The following is a 16,197-nucleotide window of genomic DNA, read 5'->3' as shown; positions in this document are numbered from 1 at the left end:
GATGGACTATGCAGGAGGCTGCACATCTCTTCCCCAAGCTGCACTCCCTCAGCTTTGCTCTTTGAAGTAAAACAGGGGGCTGCATTTTTTAGCTAAACTATTGGATTTTGCCCTAAAAACAATGGATTGTGCTGGTCAAGCTTAAGACCTGGTTGGCAAAACTTCTGCATCCTTCAGTCATGGCTTAAGGGCTGGCAAGTTTTCTTCCTCATCTTGATTCAGCCCTGTTTGACACAGATCAGTTTTTAGCTCTGCCATTGCCCGTTGTGGATGGATGCAAAGCACCCTACAACATAACCTTGCATTTAACGAGCAGTTCAGCCTCAGTGCAGAGGTTGTGTCCAGTGCTGCAGAACTGTGCCTTGGTGTTGTTTGTGCAGAGCACTTGACAAATGCTCATCGCTTGCGATGTTATCTGGACTGTTTAACATGTGTAATAATTCCACCAGGCTGTTGACTAAAATATTCCTGTTCTTTGATGCACCAGCACTGACTTGTCTGCTGTGAATTCATACACTGAAGTTGAAATTACTTCCAAAATAGTAAACATGAACTTTGGCCGTTTCTTGCTCTGGGATAATTCTAGAATCAGTTTCTCGGTGAGCTGTGCATGAAGTGGCTTTCTGTAACCTGTAGCTGTTTCTGTTAATCAGGACAGCATGCAATGCCCTTTGCCCAAGCTATATTAAATACACAGCACATGGAATTGAGCATCTGATATTTAGCTGGGACTGATCTTGTCTTAACTTTGTAGGACCATGCTTCAGTTTCATTTGGATTATTTTTGGCAGCTTCAAGGGCCAATAAACTGGAGATTTTAAAGAATATGCTCCTCAGCATAAAGAAAATTTTATTGGAATTACTGGAAAAGTTTATTTCGGAGATATCTTCCAGGATAAAATGAAGTGTAGCAATTAAATAAAAATCTTCAATGATACTGTGAATAACAAGCAAGAATACAGTGCTGTGTCCTGTCATAGCAGTCTCATTTGATTTACTTGGTATCAGCCATCAAGGTGACCATGGTCAGTCTCCAGTCTGTTTTCTGAGGCTGCCTTCATTGCTGTGTATTCTCCAGCTCTGACATGTTTGGATAATTGCAGTTGACTGGCAGCTGCAAAACATCAAATATAGAAAATAAGCCATGTTTACTGTTCCAGGCTTCGTTCCTTTTGCATTTCCAATAACTGCTGAGAAATAAGCAGAAAGTTACAGGTGATTTCCCATGGCAGCATTTTTTGGGGAAGAGATAAGATTTCTTAATGCCATCTAGAAGCTCCAAAGGAACCTGTAGGACCAAAGGACCATGTAAATTCAGTGGTCCTTACTTCACAATTTTAGATGAGGATGATACTATCACTTATGCAGTCCTTTTGGGCTTTTCTTGTGTAGGTTAGAGTGTCTGTGGATGGTTAACAGTGAGCAGCAATACCTGCATAAGTCAGGATACTTATGGCATGGTTAGCTGTTCAGTGCTTTGGTGAATTAACACCATGTGAATGCTCAATGTTGGCAGATCTTGATAGTTTTTACCTCTACCTGTAATTCATGAAGTGAGAGCTCTTTTCACCCATTGCTTTTCATTGTCTCCCCATGTTTATCCCAAGGCTCAGTGGTGTGGATGAGGCAGGTGAGAAGCAGATGGGGGACAGGTCTGGACATCTGCTTACAAAGCCATCACAAAATGCCACTTGAGTGGCTCACTGCAAATGCAAGATTCAGAGTCAGGAGTCCTGTCCCCTGTCATCTGTGTAAAATTTGGGATCCTGGGAGGTCTTAATGTGTGAGCTGCAGCTTGGAGTAAAGCTGTTGGGGCAGTTTAACTCTGCAATGCTTAACTTCAATTAAGTTGTCAAGTTTAGCATTGCTTTAGGCATTAATAGAGTTTTACTCTCACTTAAAAATCTGGTTTAGTAATTAACCTCCATTTTATTCTGGAGTTCAGAAGGTGCTCATTTAGTGCAGCAAATCTAATGTCATGTGAATTAAAACATGAAAGATATGCAGTAATGAGAAACCGAAACAGGGTAGTGCAGAAATTTGATTATATGCAGTTTACAGGGAGCTGAATTCTTAATGAGAAGTGTGTTAAAGGCACAGCCTTGCCTCTGCACTTGCAAGGTTAAGGGATGTTCTGAATTAAATCGGGAGTTAGTAGTGGAGTTGGTATTTGTCACGTTGCACACTGAGTTTTTGTTGCACTGAGGTTTTATTGTACAGCTTTTTCTGCAATCTGGACATGGGATGGCTGCGACTGTACAGCTGCCAAAAGGTGTGAGGCATTTGCAGGGGCTGGGAGAGGTGTATAAAGATGAAGATCCCCTTTTCTGTTCTAATGGAAGTCTGCACCCCAACTCCGGCATATTCTGCAGAGTTTATTGTTGGAGAGAGGCGCAGAAGGTGGTAGATGAAGGAGAATTACACCTGCAGGCAACAGAGTTGCTCCACAGAAATTGGCCTGGTCTTTGTGATGTAGTTGGTAGAGCTCTTCACGCTGCTGTGCCTGTATTTTACATCCTACCACAGCCATTAATGTTATAAAGCAAAGTCCCCAGCTCCTTTGACAAGGGGACTGTTTAACTACTCCTAGCACTGGGTACAGATGTGTTTAATTTTCCTCAGAAAGTGACAGTTTATTGCACGTGTGATGTGTGGAGTATGTGCCAGCTGGTAAGTCCTGCACTTTTCAGGGCTGGACTGCTGGCATCCCACTGGTTCGTACAGGCTGACTTGCCTTTGGATATAAGGTACAGGCTCTCAAACAGCCTGGAACACTGCACCACTTTCTGTTGCCCAAGAGTTTTGGGTGACTGCAAATATAAAGCACAGGTTTCCTCTTTTATACTGGACATTTAATGCACAAAATTATGATTACACATCTCTTTCTGGTCTGGGGACCAGAGACTGTGTAACAGATCCAGTTCAGAACGTGAACAATTGCAGAGCAATGCTGTCCATCATGCTTTTGCCCTGTAATGTGCATTCTCACATGACAGTGCACTTCTACCAATTCTTTGTCATTGTCTACTTCAGAAAATGTTGGCGGTGAAGATGGAGAAGGCTCAGTGTTTTCCAACCATCTCCCCTCTAACTTAGGTATGTGAAGAGGCTTTTTCTTCACTATCATTTGAGTGACTTAAGGTAAAAAATAGCTTCTTATCACTTACTTAGCTACTTGATTTCCAAGGCAGTAATGTGGGGTAAAAGTTCACCTCACGCGTGTCAGAAGGACTCTGCACTAAGTGGGTGTGGTTTTGTGCTACACCTGATCTCTGCAAGGTATGGCTCTGCTCAGTCCTGAGAAAGACCTGGGCTGCTGAATGACTGTAAGGAGAATTTATCTCACTGATGGCATTGCGAAGGGACCACACATGTTCAAAAATTAAAGGTTTTCTATCTGCTGACAGAACTGACTTGTGCTATGGCCACACGGTTACGAGACCCAACCCAAGAGAGGACTGAGAACCAGACTGTGGGCCAGACTCCTCCTGTTGTGGCAGCTTGCAGTTATGCTGGGTTGGATGGAACTTAAAATCATGTTGCTGACCTTATAAAAACATGGTAAAAGTAATGTGTGAGTTGCATGGTTGCAGGCCTGTGGTTGTTTCTTTGTATTTGGTTGAATTTTGCTGCCTTAAAACCAGCATTCCAGTAGAAAGTGTGACAAGCACCACACTTAGAGCCAGTGGCACCTTCACCAATGAATCCAGTTTGTGTCTGATTCTTGACGTACTGAATTTCTGAAATGAACAAGAAGCATATGCCAGTGGTCTGTTAACCTGCCAGGGCTCTCTTCTGAGCTTTATGCTTACTCCAGAGGAACCATGACCCAAAAATACAGACTCAGGGAGCTAATCATCTTACAGCTCAAGCATAGTTGAGTTAATTCTGTGTAATAATTTACTGCTGTCAGCCCTAGAGCAGGAGTTATCTGTGTGCAAAGTCCTGGTTCACAGCAAATACCATATAATGCAGGTTAACACTAACCCCTCTGACTAAAGACTAAGCGGAGCTGTCCTAGAACACGCTAGCTGTTGTCTAACCACACGCTTGGCTGCTCTGTCTGCTCTGCTGCTGGATGGTAACTTGTTTAGCCAAGGGATTTTGACAGACTGCTGGAGTCCTCCTGCCACATGGAGGCCTGGATCCATTTGTGTTGACTGAGGCTGTGATGGCCAGTTGTCCTGTGTTAATCCATTTTCCATGGAAGACAGAAAGTGTAGATAAAGGATGAAATGGGGTTAAATTCTTCCAGTGAGTAGCTGCTGCTGGTAACTGTGGACTAGTTTGGCAGGGTTCACATCTGTGTTAACTTTCAGAAGACAACATGAAGCTATTATGCAGTTACTACCCACTCCAGGATCTGCACATCAATTAGGAGAGGCTGCTTACTCATGCTCCTCAAAAGTTGTGCCAAAATAGCTATTACATTATGTCAGAGCCCATATTTTCATCCTGAACAATTAATCAGAATATAAACCTTGTTTCTCCTCAGCAGCTTTGAATATAGACCTACACCTTTGATACATGGTGCTTTCAGCTGCACTGGCTGAAGAGGGCTCCTCTGCTGTTGACACACATCAGGGAAATTGTGATGAAATGTGATATTATTCTGTCAGCAGTATATCTGGGAAGCTCCAACAACACCATGTTCTGTAAACAGCTTTAGTTCCATGTGTTATGACTTATTCTACTGTAACACTTTGGGTCCCTGCTCGGGACGCAGCATCCCGTGCTGCTGGTAGGTGCTGTGTGAGCATGAGGGGAGGTGGTGGGCTGCTTCACAGCAGCTCTGCCATCGCAGAATAAGACACAAGAAGCAGATGGCTGCAGGGGGAAACAATGAGGCAGAGCTGTCAGCGTGATGGGATGGAGTTCTAGCACACCCACTGCCTTGCTGCTGGCAGAACCTTGCTCTGTGTCCTGCCCTGGAGGGAGCTCTTGGTGGACTTGGTCAGGGCAGGTACACTTGGAGGTACCTCTGAGGATCTTGCTTTGTAAGTGGGATAAAGCACTCAGCAGGTGTTGTTGGAGAAATGTGGCATTGTTGGTGACCAGCCTCCAGCTTTCCTTCTCGAGAATCAGGAACCTGGGGCTCTGCTCCCAGCTCTGTCCCCTTGGGTACTTGTGGTGGTTTATTGCAGCCCAGAGATTGATGGCAGCCAGGCCTTGGACAGGTGTAGGGTCTCAGGTAAGATGTGACATGCCAAGGAAGTAATGCCTGTGGTGAAGTGACAAAACCTGTTGAAACAAAAGCAGAATATTTGCTTTACTGAGGCTTCTGGTTTTAGATGTGGAGGAACATGGAGACACATTTGTCTCCTCATTTTCCAGGCTGTCCTCCTGTAAGAGCTGCCTGATAATGCTATTCAGGAGCTCCTCTAGTGAGAATATTTGTACTGTGCAGCACAAGACTTGAATGAGGACTCTATACAGAAAACAGTACCATCATGCTGATGGTCAGACTAAGCTTTGTGCTGTAATTCTTGATCCTAATTCACAATTTTCTGTCTTTTTTGTCTTTTGCCAAATACCTTTAATGCAGAGAACATTATAACTCAGAAGAGATGGTGTATGATAAAAATAGAAGCACTTGCTCCAGTTCTTCCATATGTTAATGGCTGGATTTTCAGGCAAGAGATTCCAGTGAGGTGTGCCAGCAGTCTGAATACCTGCATGTGCTGTGGCCCTCTTTCCATGAAAAAGCTGTTTGGGTTGGAGACAAGGGTGAAGTCATTGGGAGTTTGGTATCTCTGACTTGGATCCAATTTTGTGTGATTTTATTAGAAGAAATGAAGTATTGTAATTCCTGAGGTACGTGCAAGGTTCTTGCTTTGGAAATTCTGTCTTGCTTCCATTTATTTCTTCTCCATTGTAAAATCATGAGTGCATAACTTCAGCACACTGAAGGCCATCTGGAAATAGCTGGAGTAGGCTCAATTACACATTACATTTGATAAAAACTTTTCAAAGACCCTTTCTCGGGGGAAGGGAAAGGGTTGGAAGCCTGGAAAAAACTTCAATAGGAAAAACAGACAGAGATTAGGGTTCAATAAATAAGTTATGGTAATGTTTTCATTCAAAGAAAATGCACAGGCAGAGATATCAGATGATGATTGACTACAAATGTTGAGCCATCAAAGTGGTCCCTTGCCAGTTCTCTTGGTTTATTCTTTCTTCTACCAGCTAATGGATATGACTTCAAGACGCAAACCGCTTCTCCATCGTTTCACGAGATACCTACCTGGATTAAAATAAAAGTAAACACATTAAATTAAATAGTACAGGCTTGTAGGGAAAGTAATAATCTTAAGCAGGTAGTTAACACATGGATTTGGTTGTTTGGGAGGCTGTGGAGGTAGATTGTGCTGGAAGGCTCAAAAAGATTGGGCAGTTTCATGGACAAGCCAGCACTGAGGGCAGCTGGACTGGGGTTGCTCTGTCCCTCAATTAATGGCTGTGGATGCTGGAGGGAAGCAGAGCACACAGAGTAGCTGGGCTTGTGCCCTTTCCCACTGGAGACAGGGTGCTGAACAGGACAGAGTGTGACTCTGCCTCTGCCATGCCCTTGCCCAGCACCTGGGGTCTGGGTACCACTCAGCCAAGCTCTGGCAGGTTGGATGTCTCGTTCCTTCTTTCTCTTGTTGTTTCCAACCCAGGAACAACTCGTCAAAGTGTGGACTAATGAATCATTGCAAGTGCTTGATGTGTTGGCAGCTCCTTGCCACCCAGCTTCACACTCTGTTCTGCTGCCGTAATTTTAAGAAACTATTGGAACAGTGCCCTCCTCCCCCAAAAAAAGTCTATCCAGAGATCTGGGAAGTAATGTATGCAGCCCTCCCCCAGTTTATTTGTACCAAGCCATTTGGGTAGGCCTTGGTGTTAGTTTTAGCAGCAGAGCAGGTTCTAGTCAAGGCATCAAAATCTTGGATATAGTTTACCCTGAGAAGGTAATTGAGTGAGTTATTCCAGAATTGGTGAAAACAAACTCATCTGAGTTGGGAGAATCCAGTCCAAGACACCAAAATCTCCTAAGTCCATAAGAAAGAGTTTTGCTTTACATGGGGTATTAGTCATTATCCTGTCAGTGGTGTTTGTTAGTTTGATTTAGAATTTATGTAGCAGTCTCTCACACCAAGCTGTGTTCTCTGTTCATCTTTGCACGTACAGGAGACTTGTTTGTTCTCCCAGTGTCTTAGTTTAGTTGAAAATTTGAAATCTGTATTTTCATCAACTATTTGTCATATTTTATTTGACTCACAAAGTCCATATCATGATTTACTTCAGTGTACATGTTAAAACAACTTAGTCCAGTGTTTCTAAAAGTCTCTGGGAAGCAGATGCCTTGTGAGGGGGACCTGCTTCCCTTGGCTTGGCTGTGGGGTCAGTAGGTTGTATTTGTGCTTTCAGCAGAGAAGAAATAGGGAGTTATGGAAGTCTGTGGTCCTCTCCTATCTGGGTACTCAGTGAATCTTTGGGTTTTCACCCCACATCCCTGTAACACCCTGACCCTTTGCTTTCTGAAGCAAACCACAAGTCACATTGCAGGTGAGTCTGGCCAGAGGAAGAGTTTCCATTTTACAGAGGAGTGAAATTAGGGACAGTGTTTCATCTGGAAGTTGGGAATTGGGCCTTTCCTTCAAATCCAGAGGAACAGTCCCCTTCTCCAAGAGCTTAAACCCTTTTCCAGTATTTGAAAACTTGCCTGCTCGCCTCTGCTTGTGTTCCTGCCTTTTATTTTCCTCCATTTCTGCACTGTCAGGAAGAAAAAATAAATCTGTAATCCAAGTAACATCCTAAATATAGAAGTGCTAGTTTACAAATGAGAAGTCTTTCTGATGGCTTCAAAATGGTTTTGTAATAAAAGGAAATGTATTTGACACTGCCAGAATTTACAGTCCCACCAGAGACTTGTGAAAGAACTGCTATACCAAACAGCCTGGGCTGGAATGGAGCTTGTTGACACGTAGGGGTTACTGAAGGGTATTTCTGGCTGTTGCCATGAGGATGGCTTAGCAAGAAAAAATACCTTCTCTGCAACTACTGTAGGGCCTGTCTGTACCATCAGCTTTAAGAAAAAGTATTTTAATGGATGGTGGTTAAAGGGGGAGGCTGCTTTTCAAAATTGGTACCAAGATATGGCCCCTGAGAGCCAGGAGGAAGGGGTTCTGAGCAAATCTGCTGTGGGTGGTACCGTCTAATACTGCTTTTGGCTGTTTAACTGAGTAAAAAACACTTTTTCTGGAGTCCCTGCAACTTTCAGGCTTTATTTTTTTTTCTCCCTCTCTTTCTTTCTCCAGAATCTTTCAAACTTTGGGTCTCTCATGGGTTCAGTTATAATTGCAGGAAGGTGTCACAGTGGTCTTCAGGTGCTGTCAAGCACAGAGACCATTCTCAGCCATTTGATGAGATTTCAGCTATGGGTTTAGAGGTGGATGGTCTTATTCCATTTGACAGCAATTATTTGCAGCTGCATCCAGGGATCCAGTTCTGTTTGGCACTTAGAGGCCTAACCACAGAGGAATTAGCAAAAAGGAGTAGTTTGCCATGGTTTCTGCTTGGTCTACCTTTGGAGGCACTGTCAGTTTGTTGGGGAGAGAGGAACCTTCTACCCAGCTCCTGAGAGTGTCCAAAAATAAAATGGGAGGACTTAAAGAAGTGGCTGATGATAGAAGGGAATAAATAGTCTGTAATGAACTTTTGCCCTGCCAAAAGTAGTTTGCAGGGTGAAATAAGATGGCTAAAACAAGTATTGGAAGCTTGATCAATATAATTGTCTATAAAACTGAGGATCTAATGCTTCATTGTCTTCAGATGAAGTTCCTATCTCATTCACTGGCACGCATGAGGTTTGCACTGTATTATTTTCATCTGCAGGCCTCTTAAGGGCTTTATGGCTTGCCTGGGAATCCTATGTTGCTGCACAATCAGAAAACGGAATGTCATGGTATACTGAACATCGAGGATTTACTTAAATGTTTTGCTAAAGATCAGTTCCATGTGCTGAGTGACAGTGATTTAAACAGCAAAACCCCGATTTTAAAGCCTTAGTTTTCATCCATGTTTAGGCCTGTGATTGTATAACCTGTTTCTGTGGGTGCTGGCCCTTTGCTCTGCTTTTTGCTGTGATTTTAACTTGAAGGCTTCTGCTGTCCTCACACCACTGGCTCTTGTTTGAGTCCCCACTGTGCTGGGGACCACCAGGCTCTGCTCCTCCTTGGTACGCAGTGAAAATACCTCCATGAGCTCTCAGAGATGTTTCAGGTTACATAAACCAGGATTTAAAATAGTATCTTTTTCACAACATTTGGAACACGTGTTAGTGAATATAAATTTTCAGCGCAGTGCCAACAGAGTTAGTTTAACAGATGCAGAACTCTGTTACTAAGTATAGTTTCTGCAGTTATCTCCCCGCACAAATTTCTCCCTGGGCATTTGCTATGTGCTTATCAACACTGCAGAAGATCATATGCATGTTCTTTTTTTTTTTTCAGAAAACAGTCTGCAAGCTTTCTGCTTTCAGAAGCTATTGAAAGCATGTTCTTCTGAAGCCACATTGAGTTTCAACTGATGAATCAGAATTCTGCATGGAAAGATTTGGGTACAAACACAATAAGAAAATTTAGCAGTTTTTTTCTTATTTTTTTCCCCATTCTTGCTTTCCCTTGGTAAACAGCAACACTTGCTGGCAAGAATGGGAATAACAGATCAATCTGCTTATTTTCAGTTGTTGGATTCGTGTGTGTCAGTCATCCAGCTCTTTTCCAGCTGTTACCCAGTGAGAATTTACCTGGCAGAGAGGAAGATTTAATGTCTTGGCAAAAGATCAGACTCCTCCATTGTGACATTAAGCCCACAAGAGAACCTGAAGTCAGTTTCAGATTTTATTTGAGTGAAAGCCGAATTCTTGGAGTTTTCCCACCAAAATAAAATGCTCTCATGAGTTAGGCAAACGGGATTTGGTCACCGGTAAGCTCAGGAAACTATATTTAAACAAGAAAGAAGGAGTTAATTGAAGGTTGCCTGTTCCTCTTTCGCCAAGCAGCAGGACTTTTGTAGGGTGTGAAACTGTGGTTATTAGCCAGGGCTAATAGGGATTGTCTCATTCATTACCATGCACTGTTAAGAGTAACTGTTGGTTCCTCTGTTCAAGCAGTGCCTCTGTTGCCAGTGCTGTCAGGAGATCTGCTTCATTTAAAAAAAACAAAGTCCTGGGCTTGGTATGTTAGTAGCCATTGAAGGGGAACATAAAAGAAATACAATAGGAACAACATACTGAAAAGAAACACGGCTTTTAAGGTTGTTGAGTGCTTAATTCTTTTGTAATCAAAGAGAATTCAAGTGCCCACACACAGTAAAAATAGGGCTGGGGAAAAGAAAGCATCAAAACTAGCAAAAAGGCTTTGGGTTTGCTGAAGTAAAAGGGAAAAAAAATGAGGGAAAGTATCAAAAACCCCTAAAACTAATGAATCAAAACAACCAAGAAAACCCCTAACTCGACAGAAACCCCACCTTGATTTGGTGGAGGTTGAGGGACTTAGCTTGATTTGCCATGATGTACTTTCTGTGTCCCATCACATCTGACAGGTGGCAGTGGAACATGGGAGGTTCTGCCTCAGGTGTGAGCACTGCAGAATTCCTTGTCTTCTGTCTGCTTTGATGTCCATTAATTTATCAATGGATATAACTTTAGAGAAACGTTGGTGTTGAGGTTTTACATCTCTATTTTTGTGCGTGTTTTAGGTTTTGCTGTTAAGGTTGCATTTTTTCTTGTATGTGGGACAGCACAGTCCTAAATCTTTGGCCGATTAAGGAAAATAAAAGAGTTTCTATGAAAGTATGTGGAGTGATGTGTGTGGCTTTGCTTGGGAGAGGAAACCCTTTGCCTGTGTCCTGTGAACATCACTGCTGTTGGGTTGTTGCTGGGGGATTGGCAGAGTTGGATGTGCTTGGATAACTCTGAGTCAAGTGAGCATCTGCTAGAGTGGACACAGCTCTGTGCTTTGGGAATTAGTTATTCCCTAATAACTGGGTTTTTTACTTTCTTTTATTGAATTGATAATAGCTGTTGTGAAGGTTGCTTCCCAAGGATTGGTGGTACGGTCTGTAGTGTCAATTCTCATCTTCCTAATTCGGAGTTCAGTTTGTGGGCAGCACTGGCTGTGGTAGGTCCAGCCTCCCTAGTTGTCCCTTCCCCACCCCAGTAGTTTCAATGCAAAATGGATTTTTCAACTTTTTCTGTAGGTGCCATTTCTTTCTGCTTGGCTTCTGCGGATTTCAACGTTTGTGGTGCGAAAAGTCTGTGCTGGGGTATTTGCAGGATTCCCTAAACAAGGAACTACTGCTCCAGGTCTGCCTCTGAGTGTTACTGTCCCTTTCCTTGCATAAAGACCACCTGTGTGGTTGGATTCTGCATGGATTCATCTCCTAAAAGTAACTTCAGGGGCTGCTGTTGGGAGAAGAACACATAGCTGGGCCGAGGAACCTGGAGCCAGCTGTCATGTACTGTACTTGCCTGCACCTGGGGGCAAAACTGATTCCTGAAATTGTGTGGGACTTCCCCCTTGAAACAGGGAGTAGGAATATGGGGAGGCAAAGGAAAGCTTGGGATTTTCCATATCCTTGTGCTTAATTTAAGGCAGTGATTCAGCCAGCCAAGGGAGACAGTTTATCTGTTCAGCTCTGGTACAGGCGTTGCCTCTTCTTGTGCCAAATACCTTTGAGGATGGGAAGAGACAACGTGGTCCTTCTGGAAACCTGAGAAGAATTTTGGTGGGTAAAAAGAAGTAAAATAAACTTGAATCTGCTGAGTTTATGCTGCCATTTACACCTGATAGAAGAGAGTAGAGATTACAGGAGAGTTCGAGAAAATCCTTGAATCTATAAGTATGTTATATTAAGGAAGCCTTTTATTTCTGACTGATCTGTGTACCTTGGTATTTTCATGTCTTCTGGAGAAGGCTGCTGTGTGTGGTTTGTCCGTCCAGCAGCTGTGGTAACCCGTAACTCTAAAGTGCTGTGCTGTAGGTCTGAGATTAGTGTTGAAATCTGCACGTTTATTTCTGAAACACGATACAAATGTAACAAGTTCTGCAGATCAGCTATAGATTAGCAAATACTTGGTGAGTCATGCCTTCCCCTTGCTGCTTTTTTTTTTTTTTCTTAAGCATGTCATAAACGTTTAGGAAAGCTCATTCATCCCAGATAGGTGTGAAATCAATCTTTGATGCATAGGGCTGTGACTCAGGGAGTGGAAACAAAAAGGCTACTTGGTGTAATGTCTGCTGCTGTGCTCTTGCCAAATGCCATGAGCAGAGGGGGAAATCGCTCCTGCTCCAGTTTGTTTGGGAGATGCTTTGAAGATTATGGATCTCTTCCATATAGCAGACACCCAATTAACTGTGATTAGGAGTGTTGTAGGTAATAGCTCTGCTATGAGGATGAAGAGAAGATGAGAAAGATGAATAGCACAGGATGTGCAGGTATTGGCTGGATGTGTGAGGGGAGGTGATGGGGCACTGGGAGTCTTGTTCCACGGGGAACAAGACAGCAGGAGAAGGGAACAAGACAGCAGGACAGTGTGAGACATTCCAGCCTGGAGGGAGCTTTTTCAGAAGGGTTTCTAGGGCAGGTGTCAGCAGCCTGGCTGGGAGCTGATGTCAAGGTGAGTTTCTGCTTCATCTCCTCTTTCTGGCTTCAGTCCCTCTCTTTGTTGTGTATGTGCCTTTGGGCCTTCTGATGGAATAAGTGGGACTGCATCCCTACAAGATCCTTAGGTCTTTTATGCAGCACAAAGAGGAACTCAAAGCCTTTAGAATCTGTCTCTTGCCCATTCTTTCTGGCTTGAAATTAAGTATGTCAAATATATCTTTAGCTGTGAGAACTTTCCTTATCCTTCCATGTCCATCTTCTGTCCCCAGGATGCTCCCCATCCCTTTCTTCTTGTACTTGCTCTTTCAGTGTGGAGGTGGTTTTGTCTGTTAGTAAAGGGAACTGGCTGCCATCATTTCCTACATGTTCTCAACCTTCTTCCTTTCCATCTTGGAAGTCACTGTTCCAAATTTGTCTTGTGTTACAGCACATCTGCTTCCCCTTCCCAAAGCTTTTTCTGTTTCCAACAGATCAAGTTCCATGATTGTTATCTTTGTGAGCCATTTAAAATTATTTTATTAGGGAACTGTGCTGTAAGTTGAGAGATGGCAGAGAGTGGGTGTCATGTTTTTACAGCTCTTGGTGGCACCCAGGAGCCTCTGCACTGTTCCCAGTGGTTGCCATGTGCTCTAGAGCTTGCTGTCCCAGGCACAGATTCTGTCCAGCCTCTTGCACTGAGGCTGATGGCTGATGGAGCAGTTCTCAGGGCTCTCTGGCGTGCTGAGTGTGTTTGAGCAGTGTTGCTGTTCCTGTAATTGCACTGGGTGGACAAACAGGCTGCTTATTGCTCCTGTGATTGCCCAGGAAATGTTCTGTCAACTCCACCCTTTTTTTCATGATGTGTAGCACATCCCTCTGATCCAGTGTTGAGCTAAGCTGGAGAGGGGAGCAGAACACGGGGTGAGTCATCTCACAAAGCTTTTGCAGCAGGTGTCTGGCTGAATCTGCTTACCTGCCTTTCTTTCCTCATGGTCTTTTTTTGCCCCATCTCTCCAGTTTCTTTGGGTTGTTGTTTAACAAGCTGCTCTTAATAGAAAGAGATTCATGAGCTTATTTTTTGCCATCTGTCTTCCATTCTTTCCCTTGAGATCTTCAGCTTGCAGTGCAGAGGATAAACTGGCAGGTAAAGATGATGTTGAGATACTTTTTGCTGCAACACTTCTATGGCAGCTTCATTCAAAGAAAGTGAAGGGGAAGGGTCAGCAGAGCAGCACTTGGGGAGGAAAGAGAGGGAGGACTCCCAGCTACAATGCTGTTTCAAGTAAAAATTTGTGTTGGCTTTGTTGCATCAAAATGAGTTGACCATTTCATATGGAAAAGATATTTTTCCTTCCTTCAAAGGGAAGAAGAAATCCACAGTATGAAGTAGTTCAGGCTTTTTTGTCATTATTAAAAAAGACAAACAAACCCTTTGGCTAGCATCTGTTGTAAGGACTGCTGCTGTCTCCTGGCACTCTTCTGTCTCCCCTCATGTTTCTTATGTTGTCTGTCTTCTATAATTAAAGTTTTTCAGGACATGAGTGGTCATGTTTGCTATTTGTGTGGTGCTGTTTGTACAAGATGCTGATTGATGTTGACTGCTCCTGTGCTCTGTGGCAGTGCAAACAAGTAATTAAGTAGCAGATAGAGATTTGGTGTATGTATGAGTGGATGTGCATAACCCCCCGATATGCTAATACGGAGGGGGAAATACAGAGCTTTAGGTTTTGTGACTTTGATAAATAAACTGTTTCCAGGTAGTAGGTAAAATACCCAGTGTGCTCAAGGGAATGTGGCAAAATAGAAGCCTCTGCATACAGGAAGCTGTCAGGAATTGCAGACACGAGTCATTCAGCAGCTGCTTTGTTTAATGCTTTTAAATGTTATTGTAACTTTTAGTGCAGATGGGCAAAACTTTACTCATTTAAACAAGTAATTTCGTTCAAATGTCTGTAATAGAGTGTATTAATGCTTTTGGTCCTCATCACTTTTTTACCAGTCAGAAAGAGAAAGCTGTAATAGGGTCTCCAGTAAGTCCATTTTGATATAAGTCCACTCTTCAACTCCTCCATCACAGGATAAATGCTGTATGGTTTCTTTTCACGACATAAATATTTCAAGGGAACATAACTTGTTGGTGGAAACCATCTAATTAAAAGTATTAGGAGCTGTGTTTATTTATAACATGTATGAATAATTATTACTCAAAGTCTGGGTATTATTTTCTTGGGAAGTCCCTCATTAGAAACTCTGCATCATCAGGGGTGAACTGCACTGTTACTTAACCAGTTTCGGTTCGCATCTGGGCAGAGGCAGCAGAAGGAAACTGCAGAGGCAAAAGGAACATGCTGTGAATATGAAAGCAAATTTTCCAGCATCCCAGCATTTCTTGTAATTATTTTTATATATGTGTCTGGAGCTTAAACACTCTCAGTGCTGAGCTGCTTGAGCAGAGCAATGTTTTGTGTGTGTTGTTCTGGGTGGTGCAGGGAGGAAGGGGGAGAGCAGTCAGGGAGGGGGGAGTGTTTCCTCCCCTTAATGCCAGTGCTGCTGGGCATCTCTGGGCTGCCATGCACCTTCTGCCAGACTGCACTCCCCTGGTGCAGCTCTGCTTGGGTTATACATCCAACATTTGGCCCCTCTCCATTTCCTTTAGAACAAGGACCATTGTTTGCGCTTGAACAACAGTGGCTGTGTTTTCTAATTCAAAAAATGCCTCATAGAAGAGGCCTTTATCATCATCCCTGCTTTGCAAATGGGGAAATAAAGAGAGAAGGGAGCAGCTTACCCTCAGGTGATGGAGATGAGCAGCAGTGAGGAACAGGATCCTTGGCCTCGCCAAGTCCTGTAGTTATTTCATCTGATGTTAGTGCCATCAAGTAAAACTCTCCTGTGGGCTTGTAAAATAAGGGTTTATTGCAAAATATTTCAGAACATGAACAACCTTTCCCTCCATGCAGCCAGAGCTGGATTAGTTGCAATTACTGGTAATCATGGCCTTAAGCTACTGGCAGTGATATTCTTTGACAGGTAGGGATAGCTCAATAGTCAGGGCTGGAGCTTGGAGTTGGAGAGGCCTGGCAGACAATAACAGCAACAGCAGGCTGCTTCTCCTCCTGCAGGTTCCTGAGAAGGGAAGTTTCTGTACTGTCTGCTCATGGCTGGGGCTGGGCATGGTCCCATGCATGGAGAGTGAACTCTGACTAGCTCATTTCGTGAAGCTGCTCTTTAGATTTTGTTACACAACACTTGTCCTTTCCTTAAACAGAACAAAATCAAAAGCCTTGGGGTTTCTTGTCCTTATTTTCTCAATTCTTCAAAGTTTTTTTTTTTTTCCACACTACTTCCCCTTTTTTAAGATCTGATGGTTAAGTTCTTCCTGAACCTGTAAATACTAATCTCCTGTCCCATCTGTCTATCTCTACGTACACCCTGACAGCTATTCTTCCATATTTACTGCACTGATACTCAGTTGTGTTCTCCACACGTTCCTGGCCCTGTCTTTTTTTGCCTCTTACCTCACCTGCCCTATCTCCTACCTTATGCTGCTGATGCTTCAGACTCCAC

The 16,197-nt window shown here is 43.3% G+C and overlaps 1 protein-coding gene across 3 annotated transcripts in view; it reads left to right on the top strand.

Annotated features, from left to right (window-relative positions):
- MITF (melanocyte inducing transcription factor) overlaps window positions 1–16,197 on the top strand; it is a 99,279-nt gene that overhangs the window by 14,102 nt on the left and 68,980 nt on the right. The gene's annotated exons all lie outside the window — the stretch shown is intronic.

This window comes from Motacilla alba, chromosome 12 (assembly GCF_015832195.1).
Source record: "Motacilla alba alba isolate MOTALB_02 chromosome 12, Motacilla_alba_V1.0_pri, whole genome shotgun sequence".
Classification (NCBI taxonomy): domain Eukaryota; kingdom Metazoa; phylum Chordata; class Aves; order Passeriformes; family Motacillidae; genus Motacilla; species Motacilla alba.
The sequence above is the reverse complement of the archived record's forward strand: the minus strand, read 5'-3'. Positions and strand labels throughout refer to the sequence as shown.